General features: G+C 47.4%; 1 protein-coding gene across 3 annotated transcripts in view; it reads left to right on the forward strand.

Moving 5' to 3' along the window:
- The window catches only part of LOC138663418 (zinc finger protein 345-like), a 127,605-nt gene that overhangs the window by 14,084 nt on the left and 97,106 nt on the right, over window positions 1-16,415 (forward strand). The window contains exon 2 of one of the 3 annotated variants that reach the window (XM_069749615.1): window positions 9,537-9,675. The exons of the other annotated variants lie outside the window; for them this stretch is intronic. The gene's annotated coding sequence lies outside the window, so the exon portion shown is untranslated. The remainder of the gene's footprint in view (window positions 1-9,536; window positions 9,676-16,415) is intronic. 3 annotated transcript variants of the gene reach the window in all.

Raw genomic sequence — 16,415 nt, forward strand, 5'->3', positions numbered from 1 at the left:
AGCTCTCCAGCGACCACACAGCGATGCTGCAGCGATCGGGATCGTTGTCTAGATCGCTGCAGCGTCACTAAATGTGACGGTACCTTTAGTCATGTTTCTCTGGCCTTATATAGTGATTTACACTATGTAGTAACTCTAGTTTCACCCAGCCCTTCAAGTGGTCAGCTTTCAAAGTTGTATGAAACTGAGATATCATGGAGTCATCAGACGAGGGGCCATAAACCCCTAGAATATAAAAGCCACAAGGATTTAGATCAATCCACCAGAGGCAGAGTTTCAGTATACCTTAATGTTTTACAATGACAAACAGCAAATATATAGAGGCTTAGAAATGTTTGTGAAGTGAATAAACAAACATTTCTCAAGCTGTGTCACTATGAGCATTGTCTGTCACATCTGTAAATGTTTTACAAGAAATGCAGCTTTGTAATTGTCTGAATGCATTAGCTATACAGTATTTTATTCTGGATTCCAAATCGCCATTTGTATATTTGCCATTTGTACTAGAGTTGAGCGACTTTTACTTTTTTCGGATCGAGTCGGGTTTTGCGAAACCCGACTTTGTCAAAAGTCAGGTCGGGTGACATCGGACGATTATTTCGAAAAGTCGGGGGCTGACCGAAACACGAAACCCAATGCAAGTCAAAGGGGAATCAAAGTCGGCAGTGAGTGGAGCACAGGAAAACACCTACAGTGCCAATTTTAATGCCAAAAACATCAATTCTTATTTCTTAAGCTTGTCAATCTTAATTTACTTTATAAAAATAGTTAGGCATTGAAAACTGGGGGTCAATTGGCTAAAGTTGTGGGGGAGTTGGGCTGGCTCAAGATTTTCGTGGCCCAGGAAACGCGGAATACGTCACGGCGGTGGAGCAGGGAGAGGTAAGTATTTCAACTTTGCAAGTGCTGTGATCCTGAGCAAGCCGGGGGGCCAACTCGTTGGCACTGGCACAGGGCCCCTCATAGTACGGCGGTGTGTTTGACGGCGGGCGGCGCCTCCCACTACCAGAGACACTTTTGCGTACTATGAGGGGCCCTGTGCCAGTGACATCGCCAATGAGTATGCCCCCCACCTGATGAAGGAACCTGCACTTTCATCTGCACCTTCCTCTTTATCCCCGTGTAAGGTGGTATAGTATGCGGGAAGGGGAACCTGACTTTCAGCAGGGTCAGATTCATTCAGGCTGTGTAGAGTGCAAGGGGAATGTAGTGGTCTGGGTCAATGTACCAGCAGACTCATCTAGCAGTGGCTGGGCAATGGGCAGGATGAGGAGGAAACACAGTTAGTAGGCCCCAATAATAAAGTAGCCTAAATGCAGTTCAAAATTGGTAACAGGACTAAACAGGCGGCATTGCTTTGTTCAGTGGAGGACAACTGTAATGAGTGTCGCAGACACAGTTTGTAGGCCCAAAATTAAAAAGTGGGCTAAATGCAGTCCAAATTTGGTAACAGGACTAAACAGGCGGCATTGCTTTGTTCAGTGGAGGGCAACGGTAATGAGTGTCGCAGTCACAGTTTGTAGGCCCAAAATAAAAAAGTGGGCTAAATGCAGTCCAAATCTGGTAACAGGACTAAACAGGCGGCATTGCTTTGTTCAGTGGAGGGCAACGGTAATGAGTGTCGCAGTCACAGTTTGTAGGCCCAAAATAAAAAAGTGGGCTAAATGCAGTCCAAATTTGGTAACAGGACTAAACAGGCGGCATTGCTTTGTTCAGTGGAGGACAACTGTAATGAGTGGCGCAGAGACAGTTAGTAGGCCAAAAAAATAAATTGGGCGACATGTCTGCCAAATAACTGTTCATAAATTAACAGGTGGCATAGCTAGGTACAGGGGTGGGCTCCTCTGCTGAGTAGCAGACAGTGGTAGTAGGCGCAAAGTATTAAGTGGTCTAAATGGAGGCCGGGCCCCTGTATATTTTAACTATCATCTATAATTTCAACAAATTTGTATTGGCAGTGCCATTGAAGGATTTAACAGCACAGACTACACAGTGGTGGAGCAGGGAGAGGTAAGTATTGCAAGTGGTAGAGCACTGTTCGAGCTGTGGGGGAACACTCTCGTGGATGGTGGTACTGGCACAGGGCCCCTCATATTATGACGGTGTGTCTGACGTTGGCTGTGCACCACCACCGTCAGAGACACTTCATTGTACTATGAGGGACCCTGTGCCAGTGCCATCGCCATAGAGTGGGCACACCCACCTGTCCAGGCAAATGGCACTCGCATGGGTGCTTGCGCCAGGTGGTGACCACGGCCCTGTGGGGGGAGTCTGACCATTTAGGGAGGTATAAAAATGGCCTATGGTGGACATTCAGCAGCTGCAAATGGCGTAATTGGAGAAGTCAGTAAGAGGAGGCCAAAAGCAAGACATTTTTCAGGCAAGCTACGTGTCAGCAGGAGAAGGTGGGGCAAAATAATTTGAAATCCATCATTGGTTCATTTTAATGAAGGTTAGATCATCAACATTCTGGGTAGCCAGACGTGTCCTTTTTTTGGTCAGTATTGAACCAGCAGCTCTGAAGACTCTTTCTGATAGCACACTAGAAGCAGGGCAAGCGAGCTCCTGTAATGCATATTCTGCCAATTCAGGCCAGGTGTCTATTTTAGATGCCCAGTAATCAAAGGGGAATGACCTGTGAGGGAGAACATGGATAAGGGAGGAAAAGTAGTTCGTAACCATACTGGACAAATGCTGTCTCCTGTCACTTTGAATCGATGCAGCACTACCTGTCGTGTCTGCGGTCATTGCAAAATCACTCCACAACCTGGTCATAAAACGCCTCTGTCCACTTCGGATTTGTGCACCTCTAACACCTCTGCCATGTTGCCCCCTACTGCTCGGGTGAGAACAATCACCGCCGCTGTGTGCTGGGAATGCCTGAACTAAACGGTCTACAAGAGTTGCTTGTTTGGTAGCCAATATTTGCTCAAGGTTCTCATGTGACATGATATTTTGTAATTTTCCTTTATATCGTGGATCCAGGAGGCAGGCCAACCAGTAATCGTCATCGGTCATCATTTTGATAATGCGGGGGTCCCTTTTTAGGATACGCAAGGTATACTCAGCCATGTGGGCCAATGTTCCAGGTGTTAATTCACTGCTTGTGCTGGGTTGAGGAGCACTTTCCTGCAAATCAACATCACTTGTGTCCCGCAAAAACCCTGTACCTGACCTTGCAACGCCACAAGTTTCTATTGCCCCCTGAGAAGCATTCTCCTCCCATAAATATTCATCCCCATCATCCTCCTCCACCTCCTCTTCGTCCGCCACCTCGTCCAGGAGAGTTCCCTGAGCAGACAATGGCTGACTGTCATCAAGGCTTCCCTCCTCCTCGGCTGCAGACGCCAGCTCCTTAATGTGCGTCAAACTTTGCATCAGCAGATGCATTAGTGGGATGCTCATGCTTATGATGGCGTCGTCTGCACTTACCAGCCGTGTGCATTCCTCAAAACACTGAAGGACTTGACAGAGGTCTTGGAGCGTGGACCACTGCACACCAGACAACTCCATGTCTGCCATCCAACTGCCTGCCCGTTTATGGGTATCCTCCCACAAATTAATTACAGCACGCCTCTGTTCGCACAGCCTCTGAACCATGTGCAGTGTGGAGTTCCACCTTGTTGCATTGTCGATTATTAAGCAGTGCTGGGTAAGATTCAGCAATCGCTGATGGTTCAGCATACGGCTGGAGTGTACGGGCGACTGGCGGATGTGCGAGCAAAGTCTTCACACCTTCAGGATCAGGGCTGGTAACTCCGGATAATTTTTCAGGAAGCACTGCACCACCAGGTTCAAGGTGTGACACAGGCAAGGTATGTGTTTAAGTTCTGAAAGGGCTATGGCAGCCATAAAATTCCTTCCGTTATCACTGACTACCTTGCCTGCTTCAAGATGTACACTGCCCAGCCATGACTGAGTTTGTTGCTGCAAGTACTCGGCCAGTTCTTCCGCGGTGTGTCTGTTGTCGCCCAAACACTTAATTTCTAACACAGCCTGCTGACGCTTACCACTAGCTGTTCGATAATGGGACACCTCGTGTGCAACACTGGCAGCTGCGGATGGAGTGGTCGTGCGACTGCGCTCTGTGGACGAGCTTTCACTTCTGGAGGAGGAGGAGGAAGAGGAGGGGTGGCGATCGCCTAGAGCCAACTGTTTCCTAGACCGTGGGCTAGGCAGAACGGTCCCACTATGGCTGTCCCTGTGGACCCTGCATCCACCACATTAACCCAGTGTGCCGTGATGGACACGTATCGTCCTTGGCCATGCCTACTGGTCCATGCATCTGTTGTGAGGTGCACCTTTCTACTGACTGATTGCCTCAGTGCATGGACAATGCGGTCTTTGACATGCTCGTGGAGGGCTGGGATGACTTTTCTCGCAAAGAAGTGTCGACTGGGTAGGTCATAGCGTGGTACTGCATAGGCCATCAGGGCTGTGAAAGCTTCGCTTTCAACCATCCGGTAGGGCATCATTACTAATGAGATGAGTCTAGCAATGTGGGTGTTCAAACCATGTGTACGCGGATGAGAGGAGGAGTACTTTCTTTTCCTAACGAGAGTCTCTTGTAGGGTGAGCTGGACTGGAGAGCTGCATATGGTGGAACTAGCGGTGGTGGTGGTGGTGGTGGTGGACATGGCGGATTGAGAGAGGGTTGGTGACGGTATTCTCGATGTTGGCCTACATACAGTGTTTCCTACCAATAACCTTGTGATTCCCTGACTGCTTTGGCCTTGCGAAGATACCTCCACATTTGCTGCTGGTGGTGTCCTAACCGGTGGGCTTACAGTGAGGGAAGCAATGTAGCGTTGCTGACTACCTTCATTCTGAGCAGTTGCACCAACGGTACGGGACGTTTGGTAGTTAGTCCAGGCTTGCAAGTGCATGCTGGTTAAATGTCTAAGCATGCACGTTGTATTTCAATTTTGAAGATTCTTCCCTCTGCTAAAGGTCCTTGACCATTTCTTACAGATAACTTTTGACTGATCATTCGGATCTTGGTTAAAAAATTCCCACACTGCACTCTTCCTATTATGGAATACCTTTTCAGGCATTACACGCTGTGCTACTTTCACTGGATGGCCACGTTGTCCTAAAACTGTTTTTATTTTTGACAAACGTTTTTGGCCTGATACAGGCCTGCCAGATGACAGCTGTTGCGATGTTGATGGCTGCTGTGGATCATCCTCCTCCGCTTCAGAGCTACTGGCAGCGGCACACTCTTCCCCCAATGGCTGCCAATCTGGGTCAACAACTGGGTCATCTATCACCTCCTCTTCAATGTCATGTGCACCTTCCTCTGTGTCACCGTGTAAAGTGCTATAGCATTCGTGACGGGGCACCATAGTCTCATCAGGGTCAAATTCTGGCTCAGTACACTGCGAGGGCAATGTAGTGATCTGAGTCAATAGAACAGCACTATAATCTAGTTGTGGCTGTGCATCAGTGCACTCCATGTCCGATTCATCTTGTAATGGGCTGTTAACAATTTCCCGTTCTAACCCAGGCACGGTATGTGTAAAGAGCTCCATGGAGTAACCTGTAGTGTCGCCAGATGCATTCTTCACTTTTGGTTTGGGTGAAGGACACAAGGAAACGTCTTGTTCCTTACCGGGAGCATCCACTGACGACTTGCTGCTTTTTTATTTGGAACTTTCTGAAGAGGAGGCGAATGAGCGAGAGGCTCAGTCAGCAATGAAAGCCAAAACTTGTTCCTGCTGCTCCGGCTTTAAAAGTAGTTTTCATACTCCCAGATAAGGGAGCCTTCAAGGCCTTGTGTAGCCAGACGATGAAGCTGGCTCAACACCAGCAGCCTTAGGTGCTATTGTGCTTTTGCCACTACCACCAGATGCACCACCACCACCATCAGTACCAGCTCGCAACCACCGCTCACGGCCTCTTCCACCTGACTTCCTCATTTTAGGGAAAATCTAACCAAAATAACAACCGTTATATGGTACTGTAAAACAAGGTAGAAGGTGTATATAAACGTGTTGAGATTTTAAATCTCCCTTTTTTTTATGGGAGACTGAACAAAAAATCAGGCCCTGTGCAAAAAACAACACAATGTAAGTGGCAGAAAGTGGCTGGCTGATATACGACAAACTAACAGGACAGAAGTATATCCACGTTGTGAGAATTTGAATCTCCCTTTTTTTGGGGGGAGACTGAACCACAACTTAGGCCCAGTGTATATAACAATGCTATCTAAGTGACAGAAAGTGACTGGCTGACATACGACAAACTAACAGGACTGAAGTATATCCACTTTGTGAGAATTTGAATCTCCCCTTTTTTTATGGGAGACTGAACAAAAAATCAGACCTTGTGCAAAAAACAACACAATGTAAGTGGCAGAAAGTGGCTTGGTGATATACGACAAACTAATAGGACAGAAGTATATCCACTTTGTGACAATTTGAATCTCCCCTTTTTTGGGGGGAGACTGAACCACAACTTAGTCCCTGTGTGTATAACAACGCAATCTAAGTGGAAGAAAGTGGCTGGCTGACATATGACAAACTAACAGGACAGAAGTATATCCACTTTGTGAGAATTTGAATCTCACTTATTTTTGGGGACACTGAACCAAAACTCAGGTCCAGTGTATAAAGCAACACAATGTAAGTGACAGAAAGTGGCTGGAAGATATATGAAAAAATACAAGGACTGTAGTACTATTTCAATCTCGCTACAATGATCTCAGGAAAAGTATGGCAGCAATAAAAAGGACTGCTGCACACAAAAGTGTGGACAAATAAACAAGATAACTGTGCAGAAAGGAGCAACAGGATTTTTGCTTTTAAAAAAGCAGTTGGTTTGCACAGCAGCGTGCAAACAGCAATGCAGCTATCAGGGAGCCTTATAAGGCAGCCTAATAAGCTGCAGAGCTGATGCACAAAAAAATAGACTCCATTGTCCCTGCAAACAAATGGTGGTGTTGGACAGTGGAAATCGCTACAGCACAAGCAGTTTCGAAGGTTAATCTTCCCTCCCTAACTATATCCCTTCTTCTGATGCAGCTGCAGCAAACTCTCCCTATCCTACGATCGGCAGAAGTAAGATGGCGGTCGGCGTGCATGCCCCTTTATAGCCCCTGTGACGCCGCAGAAAGCAAGCCAATCACTGTCATGCCCTTCTCTAAGATGTAAGAGTGTGGGTCTCTGAGACTTGTAATGGAGGGCATAAGCTGACAAACAATTCCCCAATGGGGGGTTCTTTTTTAATAAATAAAATAGTGCCATCACAGCCCCCTTGCCCAAAATTCACCGGCTTATAACAGTACAGAGCACGTTCACCCTGGTCATCTAGTGGCAGTTAAAGGAGAGACATTGCAGGAGACAGAGTTAAGAAGTAGGCCCAATGTAGGGGTGTGGGTCTCTGAGACTTGTAATAGAGTGCATGAGCTGACAAACAAATCCCCAATGGGGGGTATCTTTTTTTAATAAATAAACTAGTGCCATCACAACCCCCTTGCCCAAAATTCAGTGGCCTATAACCAGTGGCGGATTATAATAGGGTCAATCTGGGCAGTAGCCCAGGGCCCAGTGGTGTGGGGGGCCCTGGGCAACTGCTCAGATTGATCTCGGCTGCCATCAGTGCATTACTGCCCTGACTGGCGTATGGGCTCGGTGGGCAAAGGGGGCCCGCATCGGGCCCTGTCATCTGCTCACTGGGCCCCCTACAGCAGCAGTAAGGCTATTGACGTGCGGGTGTGGGCCCGCATGTCAATAGTTAACAGCCGCCAGCCAATCGGAGGCTCGCAGCTGACATGTGCCGCAGCACGCAGTTCGCCAGCGTCTGACGTCATTGTCAACCGCCGGCGAGTGCGCGCTTCACCTGAGTGGAGGGAGGAAGCTTCGCCCGCCGGCTGCCGCAGGGGCGCAGCTAGGTAAGTAAGAACTAGTGTTTTTTTGTTTGCTTGTTTTTTTTTTGATCCCAGGGCAGAATGCTGGACACGCTGGGGGCAGAAATGCTGGACAAGCTGGCGGCAATAAGCTGAAGAGACTGGGGCAATATGCTGGAGACACTGGGGGCAATAGGCTGGAGACACTGGGGCAATATGCTGGAGACACTGGGGGCAATAGGCTGGAGATACTGGGGCAATATGCTGGAGACACTGGGGGCAGGATGCTGGACACACTGGGGGCAAGATGATGGACACTGGGAGCAGGATGCTGGACATACTGGGGGCAATATGCTGGACAAACTGGGGGCAGGATGCTGGACACACTGGGGGCAATATGCTGGAGACACTGGGGCAGATTGCTGGACACACTGGGGGCAATATGCTGGACACACTTGGGGCAGAAATGCTGGACATGCTGGGGGCAATATGCTGGAGTCACTGGGGCAATATGCTGGAGACACTGGGGGCAGATTTCTGGACACACTGGGGGCAATATGCTGGAGACACTAGGGGCAGAAATGCTGGACATGCTGGGGGCAGAAATGCTGGACATGCTGGGGGCAATATGCTGGACACACCGGGGCAATGTGCTGGAGACACTGTGGCAGATTGCTGGACACACTAGGGGCAATATGCTGGAGACACTGGGGGCAGAAATGCTGGACAAGCTAGGGGCAACATGCTGGACACACTGGGGCAGAATGCTGAACACATTGGGGGCAATATGCTGGACACACTGGGGGCAATATGCTGGAGACACTGGGGCAATATGCTGAAGACAATGTGGGCAATATGCTGGACACACTTCCTCTCCTCTTCACACAATCGCATGCAAGATTTCTCTCGCGCATCCCCCCTACTCTGGAACTCTCTACCACAACATATCAGACTCTCACCTACATCGAAACCTTCAAAATGAGCCTGAAGACCCACCTCTTCCGACAAGCCTATAACCTGCAGCAACCACCGATTGACCAAACTGCTGCATGACCAGCTCTACCCTCGCCTACTGTATTCTCACCCATCCCTTGTAGATTGTGAGCCTTCGCGGGCAGGGTCCTCTCTCCTCCTGTACCAGTTATGACTTGTATTTTTTAAGATTATTGTACTTGTTTTTATTATGTATACCCCTCCTTACATGTAAAGCGCCATGGAATAAATGGCGCTATAACAATAAATAATAATAATAATAATAATGGGCAGAAAGTAGATACGGGGCATGATTGGAGACACGGGGCAGAATGAAAGACATGGGGCAGGATTGGAGACAGATCATGCAGGATCATGGGGCAGGATGATACGATGGAGACTGATGGGGCAGGATGGGCAGGATGGGGAGATCATATGGGGCAGGATGGATACGCATGAGGGCAGGATGGGAGAACATATAGCTGGGGCCAGGATGGGGGATATTATTATTACCATAGGGGCTAATTAAGGGATATTATTACTGCAGTGATGTATTTTATTTTTTTGAGGACACTGTTTTAAATGGGGGGCGGTCCTGTTACTGTGCAGAGTGATACTATGTTGCCTCTTTCTTCATGTGGTGTAATGTAGAAGTTGGGAAAAATTAAGTAATGTGTTCTGCAAGCGGAGCTCAAGATAACTGTGTTATTTCCTGCAGAAACGAGTCCTGGCTGGATGAAGTGATGGCAGTCTGTGCTGGATAAAAGATGAAGAACTTCACCTAGAGACGTCACTGGTGAGTCAGTGTTACCTCTACACTGACACTATACACTGTATACTATATACTGAACTGAAGGGTAAGTTGACTAGATCAATGGATGTTTGACAGGTTGTAGTTTCACACATCAACTATTTTTCTGGAATAATCTAGTTCAGGTATATGATGACCCCGTCACATGACCCCGTCACATGACCGGGGGGCCCACAGTGCTGAACAGCCCGGGGCCCTGGCTACCCTTCATCCACCCCTGCCTATAACAGTACAGATCACGTTAACCCTGGTGATCTAGTGGCAGGTAAGGAAGAAACACTGCAGAAGGCAGAGTTAAGTAGGCCCAATGTAAGAGTGTGGGTCTCTGAGACTTGTAATGGGGGCATGAGCTGACAAACAATTCCCCAATGGGGGTCCTTTTTTTAATAAATAAAATAGTGCCATCACAGCCCTCTTGCCCAAAATTCACCGGCCTATAACAGTACAGAGCACATTCACCCTGGTCATCTAGTGATTCTGGATGATGAGGATGAGGATAATGAAGAGGATAAGAACAAACAGACCAAATCTGGAAGCGTATACCCATGTGTGGTTGTGAAGAGGTGCATGAGAATACACCTCCCCAAAACAGAGAATGTATTTGAGGTTATGTTTCGCTGTTTTCACTTGGTGGTGTACAGAAGTCTTTCCCAGTCCAGCCCTTGTTCATTTTTATAAGAGTCAGCCTGTCAGCATTTTCAATTGACAGGTGGATGCGCTTATCTGTTATAATTCCACCAGCGGCACTAAAAACCCGCTCTGACAGAACGCTAGAAGCAGGGCAGGCCAGGACCTCCAAGGCGTAGAGAGCCAGTTCATGCCACGTGTCCAGCTTGGATACCCAATAATTAAAAGGCACAGTGGAATCCCGGAGGACGTTTGTACGATTTGCAAGGTACTCTCTCACCATCTTCCCAAACATTGCACTTCTTGTGACAGCACCCCTTGCCTCTGAGCTGTCACAATGAGAGGGTCTGAGAAAACTGTCCCAGAACTTTTCCACTGTTCCCCTGCCTGAGCTGGATTGTACTTCTATCTCTCTCGCTTGGACTCCTTGGTTGTACAACAAACTCTGACATCTGCTGCCAGCGTTCTCACATGGGAATTTTCGAAGTAATTCCGCTACAAGGGCCCTCTGTTATGTTTGCTAATGACAGGTGTTATGAAGGCAATCCAGAAACACAGTGTGCTTAGCGATCAGAGCGCACACAGTGAGCTGACAAATACCCAAAAATACAAGAACGAGCTCTGAGACGTGGAAACTCTGTAGACTGCACACCTGATCCTATCCTAAACACAACTAAAAGCGGCTGTGGATTGCGCCTAACAACTACCTAGGCAACTCGGCACAGCCTAAGAAACTAGCTAGCCTGAAGATAGAAAAATAGGCCTGACTTGCCCCAGAGAAATTCCCCAAAGGAAAAGGCAGCCCCCCACATATAATGACTGTGAGTAAGATGAAAAGACAAAACGTAGGGATGAAATAGATTCAGCAAAGTGGGGCCCGATATTCTAGGACAGAGCGAGGACAGTAAAGCGAACTTTGCAGTCTACAAAAAACCCTAAAGCAAAACCACGCAAAGGGGGCAAAAAAAACCCACCGTGCCGAACTAACGGCACGGCGGTACACCCTTTGCGTCTCAGAGCTTCCAGCAAAACAAAAGACAAGCTGGACAGAAAAAAAGCAACAAAAAAGCAAAAAGCACTTAGCTATACAGAGCAGCAGGTCACAGGAACAATCAGGAGAAGCTCAGATCCAACACTGAAACATTGACAAGGAGCAAGGATAGCAGCATCAGGCGGAGTTAAGTAATGAAGCAGTTAACGAGCTCACCAGAACACCTGAGGGAGGAAGCTCAGAAGCTGCAGTACCACTTGTGACCACAGGAGTGAATTCAGCCACAGAATTCACAACAGTACCCCCCCCTTGAGGAGGGGTCACCGAACCCTCACCAGAGCCCCCAGGCCGACCAGGATGAGCCGCATGAAAGGCATGAACAAGATCGGAAGCATGAACATCAGAGGCAAAAACCCAGGAATTATCTTCCTGAGCATAACCCTTCCATTTAACCAGATACTGGAGTTTCCGTCTAGAAACACGATAATCCAAAATCTTCTCCACAATATACTCCAATTCCCCCTCCACCAAAACCGGGGCAGGAGGCTCAACAGATGGAACCATAGGTGCCACGTATCTCCGCAACAACGACCTATGGAATACATTATGTATGGAAAAGGAGTCTGGGAGGGTCAAACGAAAAGACACAGGATTGAGAACCTCAGAAATCCTATACGGACCAATAAAACGAGGTTTAAATTTAGGAGAGGAAACCTTCATAGGAATATGACGAGAAGATAACCAAACCAGATCCCCAACACGAAGTCGGGGACCCACACGGCGTCTGCGATTAGCGAAAAGTTGAGCTTTCTCCTGGGACAAGATCAAATTGTCCACTACCTGAGTCCAGATCTGCTGCAACCTATCCACCACAGAATCCACACCAGGACAGTCCGAATACTCAACCTGTCCTGAAGAGAAACGAGGATGGAACCCAGAATTGCAAAAAAATGGAGAAACCAAGGTAGCCGAGCTGGCCCGATTATTAAGGGCGAACTCAGCCAACGGCAAAAAGGACACCCAATCATCCTGGTCTGCAGAAACAAAACATCTCAGATATGTTTCCAAGGTCTGATTGGTTCGTTCGGTCTGGCCATTAGTCTGAGGATGGAAAGCCGAGGAAAAGGATAGGTCAATGCCCATCCTACCACAAAAGGCTCGCCAAAACCTTGAAACAAACTGGGAACCTCTGTCAGAAACAATATTCTCAGGAATGCCATGCAACCGAACCACATGCTGAAAGAACAAAGGTACCAAATCAGAGGAGGAAGGCAATTTAGCCAAGGGCACCAGATGGACCATTTTAGAAAAGCGATCACAGACCACCCAAATGACTGACATCTTTTGAGAAACGGGAAGGTCAGAAATGAAATCCATCGAAATATGTGTCCAAGGCCTCTTTGGGACCGGCAAGGGCAAAAGCAACCCACTGGCACGAGAACAGCAGGGCTTAGCCCTAGCACAAATCCCACAGGACTGCACAAAAGTACGTACATCCCGTGACAGAGATGGCCACCAGAAGGATCTAGCCACTAACTCTCTGGTACCAAAGATTCCAGGATGACCAGCCAACACCGAACAATGAAGTTCAGAGATAAGTTTATTAGTCCACCTATCAGGGACGAACAGTTTCTCTGCTGGACAACGATCAGGTTTATTCGCCTGAAATTTTTGCAGCACCCGCCGCAAATCAGGGGAGATGGCAGACACAATGACTCCTTCCTTGAGGATACCCGCTGGCTCAGATAAACCCGGAGAGTCGGGCACAAAACTCCTAGACAGAGCATCCGCCTTCACATTTTTAGAGCCCGGAAGGTACGAAATCACAAAGTCGAAGCGGGCAAAAAATAACGACCAACGGGCCTGTCTAGGATTCAAGTGCTTGGCAGACTCAAGATAAGTCAAGTTCTTATGATCAGTCAATACCACCACGCGATGCTTAGCTCCTTCAAGCCAATGACGCCACTCCTCGAATGCCCACTTCATGGCCAGCAACTCTCGATTGCCCACATCATAATTACGCTCAGCGGGCGAAAACTTCCTGGAAAAGAAAGCACATGGTTTCATCACTGAGCAATCAGAACCTCTCTGTGACAAAACCGCCCCTGCTCCAATCTCAGAAGCATCAACCTCGACCTGGAACGGAAGAGAAACATGTGGCTGACACAACACAGGGGCAGAACAAAAACGACGCTTCAACTCCTGAAAAGCTTCCACAGCAGCAGAAGACCAATTAACCAAATCAGCACCCTTCTTGGTCAAATCGGTCAATGGTTTGGCAATGCTAGAAAAATTACAGATGAAGCGACGATAAAAATTAGCAAAGCCCAGGAACTTTTGCAGACTTTTCAGAGATGTCGGCTGAATCCAATCCTGGATGGCTTGGACCTTAACTGGATCCATCTCGATAGTAGAAGGGGTAAAGATGAACCCCAAAAATGAAACTTTCTGCACACCGAAGAGACACTTTGATCCCTTCACAAACAAAGAGTTAGCACGCAGGACCTGAAAAACCATTCTGACCTGCTTCACATGAGACTCCCAATCATCTGAGAAGATCAAAATGTCATCCAAGTAAACAATCAGGAATTTATCCAGATACTCACGGAAGATGTCATGCATAAAAGACTGAAACACAGATGGAGCATTGGCAAGTCCGAACGGCATCACCAGATACTCAAAATGACCCTCGGGCGTATTGAATGCAGTTTTCCATTCATCTCCTTGCCTGATTCTCACCAGATTATACGCACCACGAAGATCTATCTTAGTGAACCAACTAGCCCCCTTAATCCGAGCAAACAAGTCAGATAACAATGGCAATGGATACTGAAATGTAACAGTGATCTTATTAAGAAGGCGGTAATCAATACACGGTCTCAGCGAACCATCCTTCTTGGCTACAAAGAAGAACCCTGCTCCCAGTGGTGATGACGATGGGCGAATATGTCCCTTCTCCAGGGATTCCTTCACATAACTGCGCATAGCGGCGTGTTCGGGCACGGATAAATTAAATAATCGACCTTTAGGGAATTTACTACCAGGAATCAAATTGATAGCACAATCACAATCCCTATGCGGAGGTAGAGCATCGGACTTGGGCTCTTCAAATACATCCTGATAATCAGACAAGAACTCTGGGACCTCAGAAGGGGTGGATGACGAAATCGACAAAAATGGAACATCACCATGTACCCCCTGACAACCCCAGCTGGATACCGACATGGAATTCCAATCCAATACTGGATTATGGGTTTGTAGCCATGGCAACCCCAACACGACCACATCATGCAGATTATGCAACACCAGAAAGCGAATAACTTCCTGATGTGCAGGAGCCATGCACATGGTCAGCTGGGCCCAGTATTGAGGTTTATTCTTGGCCAAAGGTGTAGCATCAATTCCTCTCAATGGAATAGGACACCGCAAAGGCTCCAAGAAAAACCCACAACGTTTAGCATAATCCAAATCCATCAGATTCAGGGCAGCGCCCGAATCCACAAACGCCATGACAGAAAACGACAACAAAGAGCATATCAAGGTAATGGACAGAAGGAATTTGGACTGTACAGTACCAATGACGGCAGACCTAGCGGACCGCTTAATGCGCTTAGGACAATCAGAAATAGCATGAGTGGAATCACCACAGTAGAAACACAGACCATTCAGATGTCTGTATTCCTGCCGTTCAACTCTAGTCATAGTCCTATCGCACTGCATAGGCTCAGGTTTAACCTCAGGCAGTACCGCCAAATGGTGCACAAATTTACGCTCGCGCAAGCGTCGACCGATCTGAATGGCCAAAGACAAAGACTCATTCAAACCAGCAGGCATAGGAAATCCCACCATGACATCCTTAAGAGCCTCAGAGAGACCCTTTCTGAACAAAGCTGCCAGCGCAGATTCATTCCACTGAGTGAGTACTGACCATTTCCTAAATTTCTGACAATATACTTCTATATCATCCTGACCCTGGCACAAAGCCAGCAAATTTTTCTCAGCCTGATCCACTGAATTAGGCTCATCGTACAGCAATCCGAGCGCCAGGAAAAACGCATCGACACTACTCAATGCAGGGTCTCCTGGCGCAAGAGAAAATGCCCAGTCTTGAGGGTCGCCGCGCAAAAAAGAAATAATAATCAAAACCTGTTGAATAGGATTACCAGAAGAATGAGGTTTCAAGGCCAGAAATAGCTTACAATTATTTTTGAAACTTAGAAACTTAGTTCTACTCCAAAAAACAAATCAGGAATAGGAATTCTTGGTTCTAACATAGATTTCTGATCAATAGTATCTTGAATTTTTTGTACATTTATAACGAGATTATCCATTGAAGAGCACAGACCCTGAATATCCATGTCCACACCTGTGTCCAGAATCACCCAAATGTCTAGGGGAAAAAAAAAAAGTGAACACAGAGCAGAAAAAAAAAAAAAAAAAAATGATGTCAGAACTTTTTCTTTCCCTCTATTGAGAATCATTAGGGTGGCTCCTTGTACTGTTATGTTTGCTACTGACAGGTGTTATGAAGGCAATCCAGAAACACAGTGTGCTTAGCGATCAGCGCGCACACAGTGAGCTGACAAATACCCAAAAATACAAGAACGAGCTCTGAGACGTGGAAACTCTGTAGACTGCACACCTGATCCTATCCTAAACACAACTAAAAGCGGCTGTGGATTGCGCCTAACAACTACCTAGGCAACTCGGCACAGCCTAAGAAACTAGCTAGCCTGAAGATAGAAAAATAGGCCTGACTTGCCCCAGAGAAATTCCCCAAAGGAAAAGGCAGCCCCCCACATATAATGACTGTGAGTAAGATGAAAAGACAAAACGTAGGGATGAAATAGATTCAGCAAAGTGGGGCCCGATATTCTAGGACAGAGCGAGGACAGTAAAGCGAACTTTGCAGTCTACAAAAAACCCTAAAGCAAAACCACGCAAAGGGGGCAAAAAAAACCCACCGTGCCGAACTAACGGCATGGCGGTACACCCTTTGCGTCTCAGAGCTTCCAGCAAAACAAAAGACAAGCTGGACAGAAAAAAAGCAACAAAAAAGCAAAAAGCACTTAGCTATACAGAGCAGCAGGTCACAGGAACAATCAGGAGAAGCTCAGATCCAACACTGAAACATTGACAAGGAGCAAGGATAGCAGCATCAGGCGGAG

Source organism: Ranitomeya imitator, chromosome 2 (genome assembly GCF_032444005.1).
Source record: "Ranitomeya imitator isolate aRanImi1 chromosome 2, aRanImi1.pri, whole genome shotgun sequence".
Taxonomy (NCBI): domain Eukaryota; kingdom Metazoa; phylum Chordata; class Amphibia; order Anura; family Dendrobatidae; genus Ranitomeya; species Ranitomeya imitator.